Here is a 13,994-nt window from a genome sequence, read left to right as displayed (position 1 = left end):
ACCCTCTGCAGCGTCAATTCAAATTAATGAATCTTATTTTTTATATTAGAAAATTCATATCTTTAATTCTCAGTTAAGTATACACGGAAAAAAAAAGGGTGCGTGTACTTATGTACACGTGTAAGAAGTTATACTTCTTTGGCATAATAATTTTAATATTATTAGAAAATCGCGGAATTTGTTCAATCAAGCCTCTTACAGAAACGGTTTTTTATTTTTTTAAATGAGTAATTCCTCGATTCAGAGTTATGAATTATAAAATTTAGTATCTTTAATGCAAAATAAAATCAATAATAATAATTATTTCTTGAATGCTCTATTGAAAAAATTATCAATTCATGTTCTATTAATAATTAATGACTAATTTGTTTGACGAGAAGAAAAAAAGTTAATTACTCTCGTTCCGTTTTTTCTTTCCTCGAAATCTACTTAAGGATCTTCATCAATATTCAGTTTCTTCATTAATACATAAATTAATATATATTTTATCGGGTTAAGTTTTTTAATTGGTTTAATAAAAAATCAATTAAATTTTTCAAATTTCTTTTCGAAATATGCAAACATAAATTATTAATACTTTTCATGTTTTAAATAATGCTTTAATTAAATGTTTTTTAAACAAGTAAAAACATGTAAAAGATTAAGGATAATTATTAAATTTATTGCTTCTAAAGTTAATTAATTAAATTATATAAGTAAAAAAAAATGATTAAAATGTCCTATAAAAAAAAGTTGACAGCATTGATTTGAAACACGATAAAAAAATTTAAATATTCATGATCACTCTTTTAGTGTCAATAATGGGGGCTTTTACCTTGTACAGGGTAGTATCACTGAGACAATATGTTTCTCTCTGTGTACCAACTTAATTGATCTTAAATTGTTCTCTTAAGAACAATTATGGTAAGTAAACGAATATTAATGATTCCACTGCATTTCAACAATTTACAAACACGATCATTAGTTGATAGATTTAATTCAAATTCTCTCTGTGCATTATATAACTTTGCTCCGATTATACTTACTGAGCTCATTAGTAAAGCAATGCAAATATATTTGACTTTAAACTGCACATTACTAGTTATATTACTTGGAGTGTAAACTGCTAAGCACGAAACTCGATTAATCATACATCGGATTAAAAATTACACTCAAAATCAGTAATTTGACAAGAAACCAAAATACACAAAAAAACTTTTTAGATTAGATTAATTTTTATTTTTATGCCAAAGTCAATTTGGCCAGACGGCAAATTTTAGAAATCAAGTACATATAATTGTTTAACAGTTTGTAAACTTTACAATTTAACTATTGTAAAAATTGACACCCGGTTTTTTTAAAAGAAATTTTAGGGAGGAAGAGAAATCGGAATTTTTGTCCTATCTGGGAATCGAAAATTAATTATAATTCAAGTGAATTTTACAGTTTACTTTGATCCGTGTAGCGGCAGTTTTTCTATAACAATAAGAATTACTAAAGAATAGAGAATTATTGTTTTTTATTGATAAATTTTATAAAAAATTGAAATGTTATGTGCTTAGAGTTTTAATTTATAAGTTGAACAGCATTTTATTTTGATGTTGAAAGGAACGTGATTTAAAAATTCATAGATCTCTCAAGCCAATACGTATGTGCACGTGGTACTTTTCACTTTTTGCTCATGACCAACAGGAAGGAAGAGCTTGTTGAGCTTGAAAATCAGGTATAAGGTTGGATCATGCATTATTGATGTATCCATTCACACAAGAGCATTTCAGCGCTTCAGATTAAATAGTATCAAGATATTATTGCTTCTGGCAGATAGTTTAGATCATGTCTTACTTAAAAAAAATGCCAAAAAAATTATGAATTCGTCACATATTGATGTGAGTGAAATTATTATTGTAAGTTGTAGAAGTAGGAAAGAAAGAGGTCATCAATTGAACCATTCGAATTAAAAAATCGAAAAAATTGAAAAAACGCTTCATGCTCTTAGAAATAGATTATAATATGTTAAACTCGGATATGATCAAAATTTGAAATCATTGCGATCAATAAATTTTGAAAAATTGAGATTTTTTTATTTTTAGGCATGTAAACTTTTTTTTCGGCTGGTGACAAATTGTTTAATAATATTTCAATTTTTGAATTAATTGATAAAGTTTGAATTGTAGTCGTTCTATATACTTATACTTTATAATCCTCAACTTTGTTTATAGTGATATAATAGTTTATTTATTTATTATTTACTATTAATTGTTATAAAATTATATGGGGTCAATTAAACCAGCAGTCCCGGGGACGATTGAACCATACGGAGAAGCATGGGACATGCGCGCGCATCTTGACTCTACGTGAAAAAACTCAGGGAAATAACCTAACAATTTGATGAACTGAATTTATAATGAAAATTATTTTTAAATTGATTTTTAATTTATTTAATATAATATCTGTGCATTAGAACGGTGCAACAGTAATATTAGCAAGTAACAATTGATATATTATTTATTAAAAGTTCGGGTTTAAGTTTTAAATGTTGTTGGTTCAATTGACCCCAAGCAGTGGTTCAATTGCCCCCAAGCGGGGGTCAATTGAATCATTCGACGCATTTGGATAAATTAATAATTTATAAAAATTAACGTTTTTTATTGACTACTTCATGTGTTGATAATGATAATAGACATAATAAACTACCATTCTAAGAAAAAAAAATTGTTATTTAATTTTAATTCAAATAGTAAAAAATTACTAAACTTTTTTTGATTCAATTAACTCCTTCCTCCCCTACATTAAGTTAAAAAGTCATTGCTTGATATGGTCGTATGTAACATATCAGTACATATCAGAAATTTAATATGGGTATATTAGACTATAATAGGTCATAGGAATTATATGGGTATGTCGGGCCGTATCAGAAAACTTTGTACAGGTATTCTTCAGTTTATCAACAAAAACAAAGACGTTCACAGGCATTGATAGGTAAAATACTATATAATAGATAGCGGATGTAAAATTAAAAAAAAAAAATTGCGGATAATAAAAATTGAGAAGAGTTTGCCTAAGGATCATGAATAGCAAAAGTTTGCGCTATATCCATGGGAGACTGAGAATTCAAGTGGGAGCATGAAGTGGAGCAAAAAGCGGTTAAAAGTAGCAGGTTAGGTGCATGAAAAAAAAAAATGAAAAAAAAGTTGGTTGAAGGATCGAAAAAACTAGCAAAAGAGAAGGAAGATACGATACCACCGTTCTGATGGGTAAAACCTTGGTAAGGGGTAGGAAGTGGTGTCTTACATCGGTGCAGGCGTTTCGAATGATTTACTTACGCTGTGGGGTTAAATCCGCAATTTTGTTTGGAACATTCATGAAAAATATTCCTTCTTAAGAAAAGAGACTCGCCATTTTATAATTTTTTATAAGAAAAAACTACCCATTTATTAGTATATTAGATTTATTATTATTTTTTTATTTTATAAATTATAAAATCATTTATCATTACTTATCTATGCTAATGATTAATTTTCAGTTGTTTCTCATTTCATTACTACTAGTTACCTAACTAAAACTTTCAATGCTCATTTAGAATTTATGCATGAAAAAAAGTAAACTGTAATATTCACTCGGATTCCGGTTAGTTTTTATAGTTTCAAACAGTAAAGCGGACATCGGGGTGGCAAAAATGTAAATATTATAGAACTTAATGTAGAAAGTATAAAAGCCATAATTTATAATTTAATATCCAAAATAAGTAATTAGTAGTTGTCACTATAGTAAATAACGACTCTTTTATCTTTAAAAATTACAGTTTCAAACAGTAAAAATTGCCATTTCAATATATAGTCCATATTATGAAGAGAAGGAGAACTCAGATGAAAGAGAAGGGGGTCTCACTCTGGGAGAATTTAATACTTCAAACAGTAAAAATTATACTTTTAAAATATACATTTTACCAGTCTAAGCAAGTCAATAATTACAGTTTGATTTTTAGCGTTGCGTTTAAAATTTACCATTTTAATTTGTAAATATTGACGTTGCTTGTATTAGAAATTGACTAACTTTATTCTATACTTTTTACATATCATAACATCATTTTTTAGGTACGAAATGATAAATATTAAAGTCTGAATTCTTAATTATTATACTTTAACATTTTAGACATTTACATGGCGAATACTACTGTTTGAAATAGTATTTTCTTCCATGTAAAGAGTAAATTGTAAGGTTTAAATTGTAAATATTACAATGTGAATAGTAAAATCATGATTTTACTGTTTGAAGTGGTAATTTTTAGCAGTTGATTATTACTTATTATAAATCGACTGTTATTTATTACAGTTTACTTTTTTCCATGTGCAAATCAAAACAATACTTCAATTAAATATCAAGTCTTGATCTAAAAATGCAATTCTATAAAACGCTCAACGAAGCGGGCAAAAGACAAAAGACTGATGAATAAATTGAAACAAATTTTAAAATGAAAAAAAATAAGCAATAACCTCAGTTGTCAACTATTTATTTCTTCAAATTTTTAATTTTGAAAATTTAACACAAATTATTATAATTTTTTAAAAATGTGTTCCTGGGGGGTAATTAAAATGTAAAAAATTATTCATTTATTTATTTATATAATGTAACACTCACTTATTTCTATGACGTAGTCAATTCTGCAAGTTACGATTAAAGTTCATAATTAGATTCTAAAAGTCTTGTTACATTCTACACGCATGTAAATTGATATTCTAATCGAGACACGTTTTCTCATTGAAAAAAAGTCTATTGAAAAATAAAGTACTCAATAAAGTCTATCCTTATGTTTTTTTTTTTTTTCTGAATCAATCGTAGTATATACATCCTTGCTTCGTGTTGCATGACAATACCAACGAATTCCGCTGTGTAATACCGACATCAAATGTGAAAATTCATTCCTGCTGTAAAACCCATGCATATTTAATAGAAGTCCTGGCAATTCGGACGCCAAGAAGGTACTATATTCACTCTTGATTTGAATAAACTAAAGTTTCTTTTCGACATTATTTAAAGAAAACAATAAATTTTTTTAGTATTATTAAAAAAGTTTGGTAAATCCAAATGTATATAACTAAGACGCTAAGTTATAACAATAATAATCACTTTATAAAAAAAATTAAACAAATTATTCAACGAAAATCGATACAGTTTTTTCCAAAAATCTTATGACAAGATAAAAATATAAACTTTAAAAATCAACACTATATACTATTAAAAACAATTTTTTCAATACAAAAACATCAATAAATTGATTTTAAAATATTTTTAATTAATTCGGTAATTATTTCACTTCCTAATTGTGATTTTTATTTCATTCGTGTGTGTATATAGCATTTAAAATCATTATATGGCTCAAATTTAGGTCAATACCTATCGGATGATACTAATTTTAACAAAAAAAAATCCTCTCAGAAGTAAAAATATGCCCGTCTAAAGTATTGTTTTATTTTCTTAATTATTTAAATGATTAATTGATTGTGGCTGAAAAAATGTCAAGCTGTAAAAAGTGACAAATTCAGGTCATGACTTTTTCAATAATACTAAATTTAACTTAAAAAAAAAAAAAAAAAAAACTAACTACATATAGTTGTGCAGCTATATAAAAGTGTATCTCTTTACATATATGTAAAAAATAGATTTTTAGATTGTATTAATTGAAAGAAATTACAACACGAGGCGATATTTTTAAAAAGTACAACAACAGATTTATTTATAAGGGAAATAATACACGACTGCTCCCTAGCCTGGGTGATGTTAAACTAAGTTAAGACTATATCCCTTAAAAATTACTTGGGCATCTCGGTCTCTTCTCACTCCCATTTCTATACATGGAAAGAACAAGATGACACTGAATATCATCCCAGATTATACTGAGTGAAAAAAATTTTCAGATAGTAGCCAGTATAATCTGGATTATAATCAGTATAATCCAGATATCACCCAGTATACTCCAGATATCACTTAGTATAATCCAGATATCACTCAGTATAATTCAGATTACAATCAGTATAATCCAGATATAACCCAGTATAATCCAGATATCACTCAGTATAATCCAGATTACAATTAGTATAATCCAGATATCACCCAGTATAATCCAGATATATCACCCAGTATAATGTGGATTGTACTAGCTACTATCTGAATTTTTTTTTTTACCACAGATATCACTGAGTATAATCTGGGATGATATCTTTTACCTTACATATATTATGATTATGATTCTTAAATATAATTCAATGCGCGAATAAATTAGAGACTTGATTTCTAAGCAATAATAAAACATTACCTGTGCAAACAAAGTTTTTCAAGCAGAAAAATATTACACATACTCATCAGTACTCGGTGTCTAATTACTTCTCTTTTATTGACTTTGTCTGATTATGAGAAAAACTAATGATTTAATATCTTAACATGGTTCAGCTATTTGAAAACAACATTTGCAAATAAAAATTGAACCAACCTTATCTTTATCATGCTTGGGGAGGATACCACTGAATAACTGACCCAGCTGGTTTTCGATCGTTAATATGTGGTACACATTCACATGTGATGAATGAGCAAATGCGGTACAAAACCAGAACCGGCCAAAAATGCAATCAATAAGATAAGCGAAAATGAGCATCCAGGCAGAAAAGAGAGCTAGAGATTCCGTATGTGTCTGTACCATCTACAGGCAAATGAAAAAATCGTGAAAAACGACAGTATAAACCGAACTTTAGCGTTAATTTTTGTAATTACACAATTTACAATGTGGAAAAATAGATTTTATAGCCGTAGTGCACGAAAGGTTTTATGAAGTTAAATTTATCTGGTTTTAAGATTTTCGGTGGTCACGAGATACAATTTGTGATTTAAGGGGCAATTTATGTTTCAATTTTTTTTTTTTTTTTCATCGATACAATAAAAAAATTAATTTGTTGCTGCACAATGCTTAGTTAATAAATTTAGAGTATCCCGTCGTCAATTTTAATCTCATGAATTGATTTTTTTTTGGTTTTTAAAATACGAAAATTTTAAAAATTATTTTTACTTCCACTGACAAGTAATGAAAGAAGTACAAGTACTGATAATGTTATTAATAATTTTTATCGTCTTGGAAAAGTAAAATAGACGTTTATCAAGGCTAAAAAAAAAAAAGATATAAAACAATGAAATTCTGTGAGAAGAAAAATGCTTGCAAATACTTTAAAAAATGTGTTGACTCAGGGAAGAGTAAATTATATTGTAGTTGAAGCCTATGCAATTTAAAATGGCATTTAGAAAAATGTGCAAAAGTTTTATATTTGCTCAGAAACAATAGCTAAAATTTTCTGCTGATCGTTTTAAAACTGCAATTTACTACGTAAATTTGAAAATAGATTCTTAAGAAAATTTTTTTCTGAAAAAGTCACAATATCCGGAACTCCGGATGTTAGAGCAGCTTATTTTTTATTTTAGTTTAGATATTTTTAGTTGAGCATTTTTTATCTTCCAGGCTTTCATTTGTATTCATAGCCGTTAATTCGTTAAAGGAAAGTTATTACAGTAAGCGAGGCCTTTTGACAACTCTATTCAATAGGATTAACGTCGCGTTTTCAACTACTCACAAAAATTAAGGGGTTCTACTTGGCTATGAAACCAAAAGAGGGTTTCTCTTAAACTTACTTTTTTTAGTAATTATTCATTGCATAAATTTTGTTTTTATTATACTTGAAGTGTCTTAAATTTTTTTTGAACATAATTGGCTGTTTATTTTATATCAAAATTTGATAAAGTTTTACTTGTTTTACTCAAATATATATTTTAATCATTAAAAGAAATAATTTTTGTAACATTTATCATCGATTTTATGCGATTTTTAGTCTCAAGGATATTTTGTCCAGGTATATTTATTTTGGGGATATTTTGTCGCCAAAATAATTTTTTTCTGAGTTCAAAAAACTTGAAAGCATCTAAAAAAGAGCGTCTTTATGTTCAGAAAGTTCGAAAACTACAAAAAGTTTTAAGACTGGTCTGTAAAGTCAATCGTTATTTAGGTTTTTGTTTGGATATGAAACTTTAGTATAATACGCTATCAACGTCAATACCACGATCTAGCTTGTTAAACGGTTTTTAGCTCCAACTTTTAATATTGTATAGATATGATAATTGGTATTGCGAACAATTTTGTGGAGCATTGATAGGGCCTTCCGATAAGTAAGTGATCAAGTTTTCAGTTATTACAGAACTTTAAAAATAATTCAAGATATGTTTAATTAAATATGATCAAAATTTATTCTATCGTAGTTGATATTTTATAATTTGAATTCCGCTTTTTACGTACTCATTTACTAAAAATAAAAAAAATAATCAATTTTCACTGCATTATAATGTACTATTCTCATTGTTAAATTTTATTCATATAGTTGAACAGGGTAAAAATTATGACTGACATAAAATGAAATGGCTTTTAAATGAAACAATAAAAGTATGAGTGGTAGACGAAATTAAATTATTGTGTAAATTTAAAAGTCATGGTCTATTGTGTCACTACTACAATTAAATCTATCAACAAAAAAAATGAAATGAAATGGTGAAAGATATATTCATTAAGCTAAAGTAATTATAGCTTTTTTTTCATTATTTTATTTCGTTAATTACCCACCGGAAAGCCTAATTTGTAAAAAAAAAAAAAAAATGCAGTCATCATTAATTTTAATCTTTTTTACCGCAATTTATAATTTTAATACCTAGAAAAAAAAAATCGCGGAGATATTACTGAGTATAATCAAAGATTCTACTGAGTTTAATCCAAGATTCTACTGAGTATAATCCAAGATTCTACTGAGTACAATCCTAGATACTACTGAATATAATCCAAGATTATACTGAATATAATCCAAGATTCTACTGAGTATAATCCAAGATTTTACTGAATATAATCCAAGATTCTACTGAGTATAATCCAAGATTCTACTGAATATAATCCAAGATACTACTGAATATAATCCAAGATTATACCTAGTATAATCCAAGATATTACTGAGTATAATCCAAGATTCTACTGAGTATAATCCAATATTCTACTGAGTATAATCCAAGATTCTACTGAGTATAATCTGGAATATTATCCGCTGTTATCTTATTTTTTTCCGTATACTTAAAGTTAAAATGTTCGTATCTATTTAAAAAAAAATTTCTTTCTCGTCTTTTTATCAGTAAATAACCTATAATATAAAACAAGCTTCTTTTCAATTAAAAAGTTTTATTTATATTGATTTTAAATTTATTTGGATTTAGAAAGCCAGAGTTATATAAATTAGCAATAAATGGTGAAAATAGAGGAAAAAAGGAATTAGGTATAGCACTAGAGATAAGAAAATAAATAACACGAGAATGAGATAGTATGTATGGGTAAAGTTTCAACTCTTGGGGTTTCGAAGATGTATTTAACCCAAGAGAGAAGCGAATCGATAGCTTTCGACTTTGAACACAATCTTCTAGAGTGAAAGCTAGCGGTTTCTGTGATGCATTGGTAACCTTCAATGTTCTGAGTATTTCATGCCGGAACGGGGGTAAAAGAGGTAGAAATGAAAAATTTTTCCTGGCAAATAACAAGAGTTACATGCTGGATTTTCTTGATCCCATGGGACGGAAACTTTTGCTAAAACGTTTTCCTATGGATAAGTCTTGTTTACAAATAGCTTGGTTCAGGTGATAGCTTCCGAAAGCCATTGCTTTTTAGATATTTATGAAAGTTAAAATATCGAAGATAAAGTTTTATTCTGCATGACTAAAATACACGTTCCTAACTCGGAGACTCAGTATCAGTATCAGTGACTAGCATTTAAAATTAAGAAACAATAAAAATAAAATAAAAAAAAAAAAAAAAAACGTTTACTAACTCCCTCGTGTAGTTTTACAGAAGTTCGTATTCTCTATAGACTTATAAGAGCGTATAACTTGCATTAAGAAGACCTATTCGTTACATATGAGCGAGCAAGCTGAAAATATTTAAAATCGCAAGTGAATTACGTAAATTTTATTTTTTTACATTATATGGTAATGCGAAATGATGAAAGTTGTGGAATACTGTCTGTTTAAAATTTAAGTTTCATCGTCTTGAGACTATCGAAGTGACACTACTCTGAACTGATAGCGTACGCATCAAGTCAATTATTAAGTTGGTCGTTATTTTGAGGTTCCAAATCGACAAATAAGATTTTGACTGAATTTAAATGAAATCCGAAACTTATGCAACTATTAGAAACACAAAACTTTCTTGTGATCAGTTTTCGTGTTCTAGTTTGCCATATTTTGAAAGTTTGACTGACTTAATAAGAATTTACATTTGGAATTTTAATACAAAAAAATTTTTCGGTTTTGGGAAGCATGAGATAAATAAAAAAATTTTCCGGATACAAATATACTTCCAAAAATTTCTTTCTCGAAGATTGAGAAGACTCGACATCGATTTACATGTAATACAAAACCGTTGAAATTTTTATTATTGAGAGATATAATAGGCCACTGTTCACAGTCAGAATTACAAATCGATTTACCATATCGCTCCGGAGTAAATGATTTTTGAAATAGTTTTTTGTATGTACACGATGATAGTATACTTTTAAACAAGTGACAATAGTGACCAATCGAAGATGTTAGTCTCTTAGAGCTTAAAAAAACATAGAAAGTTTAATAAACATTAAAAAAAAAAAACAGCAAATTAGGGCTCAATTGTTGTTAAAAAAATTTATTTTGTGCTTTTTGTTTCTTGAAGTCATGTTTCTATAAAGTTCTTTGTAATTATGAGCATGGGCAGGTAATACGTACCGGAACAATGTGCCTGCGTACGTTGTATGCAATAAAATTTTGTGCTTTCATGTATTTCATCAGAATGAAACATGGCGGCTTTATGTTAATGGAAATAAGCAAAATTAAAACTCTTTCCACTATTTTTCCAAAAATTTATGCAACGAGACTTAATTATATAAAGCATGGGGTGCTTTTCAAGATATTATCAAAATGATAATCATTCTACTCATATCTGTCAATAAAATATTTATAACTATTGACACCATGCACCCTACGCTTTTTTTAAAATCAAATAATTTTTTTTTTTATTCACACTATTATTAATTTATTTTATTGAAATTTTTAACACTATTCTTAATTTAAATTTATTTTCTATTTTTTAGTTTGGTTTTCTATAAAAAGCGTGTTTTTTAGTTTTTTAAAACTATTATTTATTTTTTACTTTTTAGTTTGGTTTATTTATAAAAGCGTGATTTTTTAGTTTTTTTAAACTATTATTTGTTTTGTTGAATTAAAAATTCTCTTTGGTGTTCGAAAATTTGTTAATATTAGATAAATCGACTAAAGATAATGGTTGGAAATTAAAATTCTAGCCTTATTGACTATAGAGAAAAATTATAAAAAAAATTAAATTTAAAATTCTTGCCTTATCGACTATAGATAAAAATGATATAAATTAACAAAAATCTTATTTTGCAAATTGAAAAATGGAATAATTTTATCAAATTAATGTATTGTCATCGGTCCTCGATAAATCTACAAAGTTTGAACGAAATCTGGCCGTTTAAATTGGGTCAAAATCACGCCCAATGGAGTCGGTTACAAACATACAAGTGAAGCTAATAAAAAGCGTGTAAAAATATCACTAACCACCTTTGCATTGAAAAATGTTTTAATCCCACATAGAAAGAAAAAGTTTATTGATCGAAGAAAATTATAAGGAAGACCGAAGTTATTTTGGAGCAAGAAGAAATTTTCTTAGCTTAAAAAAATTGAACTTTGTTCAAGAAATTTTAACTTTATTCGAAAATTTTTGTGAAGCTAATAAAAAGCGTGTAAAAAATTTGGAAAATCCAAAAGTGCACGTTTCATAATCTCATTTTCCATAATAAAATTGATTAAAATAAAATAATTAAAAAAAAAACAGACAAAATGATTTGGATAGCCCGGACCGGAAATTGAACCCGGATCTTTTATTTACACACTAAAAGCTCTTCCAGTTAAGCTATCTAAGACATCGTTCGTACCAACCTTTCACGCACCTAATAACTTTTTTTTCAACACAAAAACAAGTAAAGACTTATTAAAATATCATTCACATAACTATTCATCAATAGTCATTTCAATTAATGCATAGTTTAAGTAACTACAAAAAAAAAAGTTCGAAAACGATATTTTAATACTTGTGACGTTATAATTCAGCTAGCTGTACACTTTTCTCTCAATGTGAGCTGATCCAAAGTGATACAAAGTCTCAGTAATGGACGGATCTGAATAGTTATGAACTTCAGAGTTGATATCAGTGTCATCGTTCGATAATGTTTAAATGCATAATTTAATTTTTAGCTTTTTAACTTATCTCTTGTTAGTTAGTTATCAAATATACGAGATGTACAAGCTGCAAAAAATATTTGTAGAATAAAAAAACATAATGTCACTTATATTTGATGATAGTATAACGACATCGTTATATTCATAGTAACTAAAAGAAAACGCTGAAAATGCAAATGAAAAGATGGTTCGTAGCACATTATTCTTGAATTCTCATAGAAATAATATTTTTCATTAAATGAAATCTTTCAACGAAATTCAGTTTATTCGATTATTAAATCGTTGTCTTATTTCAACTATGACAACTGAAATTATTTTTTCTTTAAAAATTTTTTTATTACAGTATGGTAAATCAATATTTATATGCTCAACAGAAAAATCAAATTAATTGAATCAAGTTAATTTTTTTTTATTACTCATGCGGAATAAGTAGTATCTTAGCGCTCGCTGTTACGGTTGAAAAAGAGCTGTTTACCCATTTTAAAATTATGCGTGAGTTTTTTCGCAAATTAAACTTGGCACATGCAAACTATCCTTGTAGCATGCAAACTGACTGCTAAATTTGCTAAAATTAAAATGAACAACAAAAAAAAAACACAATCTAACTGTCAATATTAAAGAAGTGAGGTTGACATCGAAAGTTTATATTCTTATAATGATATTAAAATAAAAAATTACAATTAAAAAAAAGGTTGAAAATGGATAATAATCCCGACTTTATCCCAGAAACCCCTGAAAGTGCCGATGAGGAATTTAGACCACCTGAAATTAGTGAAAAAGCTAATGAGGTTATTAATAATTTAACTCCTGAAAAATCAAGACCGAAGTATGAAGCAGCATACAAAAAATTCATGCAGTGGCGAACGTCAAAAAAAATTAAAAGCCTGTTGGAAACAGTTTTTTTGAGTTATTTTGGTGAACTCGCTGAAAATTTAAAGCCATCAAGTTTGTGGGCAACGTACTCAATGTTAAGAAGTATGGTTGATATTAAACACAACATTAATATTTACAATTATTCAAGATTGATTGCTTTTTTAAAGCAAAAAAACAAAGGTTTTAAAAGCACAAAAGCTTTAACACTGAGTGCAGAGCAAATCAATCAATTCCTGGGTGAAGCTCCGGACAATCAGTACTTGCCTATAAAGGTTATTATAATTAATTAAATACTTTAGTGTGATCTAGGAATCAATAAATAAACTTATTAGAATTTTCATTATTTCAGGTAGCTTTAATTTTTGGAGTGCAAGGTGCATGTAGGCGAAAAGAATTAACTGAGTTGACTGTGGACGATATAGAAGATAAAGGTGATATGCTACTGGTCAAAATTCCGGATACTAAAACTGGCAGACCTAGATCGTTTGTTGTAACTGATGATTTTTACCACATTTATAAAAAATATGCCAAATCGCGCCCTACCAACTTAGCTACAAAAAGATTTTTTGTAAGTTATCGAAACGGCAAATGTAGGTCACAAAACATCGGTATCAACACCTTTGGTAGTATGCCGAAAATAATAGCAACATTTTTAAAATTGGCCAATCCTGAGTCTTACACTGGACATTCATTCAGAAGAACTTGAGCAACTTTGTTGGCTGATTCTGGTGCTGATCTTCTTACTATCAAGAGACACGGAGGATGGAAATCCAGCCCAACAACTGAAGGCT

At 27.9% G+C, this 13,994-nt stretch overlaps 1 protein-coding gene across 1 annotated transcript in view; it reads left to right on the top strand.

Annotated features, from left to right (window-relative positions):
* The window catches only part of LOC141537467 (lachesin), a 175,192-nt gene that overhangs the window by 79,814 nt on the left and 81,384 nt on the right, over positions 1-13,994 (top strand). The gene's annotated exons all lie outside the window — the stretch shown is intronic.

Source organism: Cotesia typhae, unplaced genomic scaffold (genome assembly GCF_013202065.1).
Source record: "Cotesia typhae breed Kobodo isofemale line unplaced genomic scaffold, CoteBio_Ctyphae scaffold_91, whole genome shotgun sequence".
Lineage (NCBI taxonomy): Eukaryota > Metazoa > Arthropoda > Insecta > Hymenoptera > Braconidae > Cotesia > Cotesia typhae.
The sequence above is the reverse complement of the archived record's forward strand: the minus strand, read 5'-3'. Positions and strand labels throughout refer to the sequence as shown.